We start from the raw sequence: 1,618 nt of genomic DNA on the forward strand, positions 1-1,618 counted from the left end.
TGACCGTGACGTGCTTCAAACTTTAACCTGCTGGGCGTTGGTGACAGACGCAAAAGAGGGATTCTATTCCAGTAGGAGCGGGAACCAACCGGTGATTAGCCGTACTGTGACAGAGTGCGTTAGCATAGTTTTCACTGCGAGGATGGGATGTAGCCATCAGCCATGGGTGATGCCTCCAGACTGGTTAGCTGTGCGAGTGACAGCCGCACAGGTTATTTCCCCGTGAGGAATGAAAGTAGCCACAGTTGATGGTGAACCCCTATACAAAGCTTGCCATGGAAAGGAGTAAGAAGGATTGAGTAGAAGCAGTAGGAGAGCAGGCGTCCAAGAGCTCTACAGCAACTCCATCCGCTTATCTGAAATTCCTACCAATGAATCTGCATAAGTCTTCTATCCCTTTTATTATTCCTTTTTATTTATTATAATTACAATTCCTCTTTTTTCTGCCTGACTGAGATTTGCAAGGTGACCATAGCTTGCTTCATACCAACAATCTCTGTGGATTCGACCCTTACTCACGTAAGGTTATTACTTGGACGACCCAGTACACTTGCTGGTTAGTTGAACGAGATTGTGAAGAAAATAAACAATGCCCTCAGAGTATACATCTTTTATAAATACATAACAAGTGATCACAATTTCGTCCACCACCTATTGATGAGTTATCTATAGAATTTCTATGACTAATAGTTTCAACATTATCAGAAATTTTTAATGATTGGGTTCTAGTCATCCTAATCATAATATCTGGTCCTTCTCGTATTATTTCTCTTATTCTAGTGTTTTGTATTTGTGGTTCTTCAATACCATCAGGTATTACCCATTCTTCAGGCATTCTGCTTTTTAATTCTTCATGTCTTAACCTTCTAGGAGTTTGTATATTAGATCTTTTAAGGTTTGCATGCATAATTATCGTTTCTTCTTTTGAGGATTGTCTTAATGCTTTAAATTCATAATTAACCTTAGTAATTTTATAATATATTCTATAGATTATTTCGAATGGATCATATTTCTCATTTATAATTGTTTCATCCGATCTTACTTGCAATTTTAAGGCTTGCCATGTATATTCTTTTTTTAAATTCATAGCATAATTTGGGTAACAATTAAAAAAGACAGGTCCATTGGTGGACGAAATTGTGATACAAGAGTTCTAGGCACTGTTAGAGAAGCTCACAACTCCGTTCAACTTAACCAGCAAGTGTACTAGGTCATCCAAGTAATACCTTACGTGAGTAAGGGTCGATCCCACAGAGATTGTTGGTATGAAGCAAGCTATGGTCACCTTGTAAATCTCAGTTAGGCAGATTAAATGGTTATAGGTTTCGAAAATAAATGGAAAATAAAATGGGATAGAAATACTTATGTAAATCAATAGTGGGAATTTCAGATAGGTGTGTAGAGATGCTAGAATCCTTTCGAATCTCTACTTTCGTACTACTTTCATCCAATCCTTCTTACTCCTTTCCATGGCAAGCTGTATGTAGGGCATCACCATCATCAATGGCTACTTTTAATCCTCTCGGGAAAATGGTCCTATGCGCTGTCACTGCACGTCTAATCATCTGGAGGCATCACCCTTGTTGATGGCTACATCCCATCCTCTCAGTGAAAATGG

This window comes from Arachis duranensis, chromosome 1 (assembly GCF_000817695.3).
Source record: "Arachis duranensis cultivar V14167 chromosome 1, aradu.V14167.gnm2.J7QH, whole genome shotgun sequence".
In the NCBI taxonomy this organism is placed as follows: Eukaryota; Viridiplantae; Streptophyta; class Magnoliopsida; order Fabales; family Fabaceae; genus Arachis; species Arachis duranensis.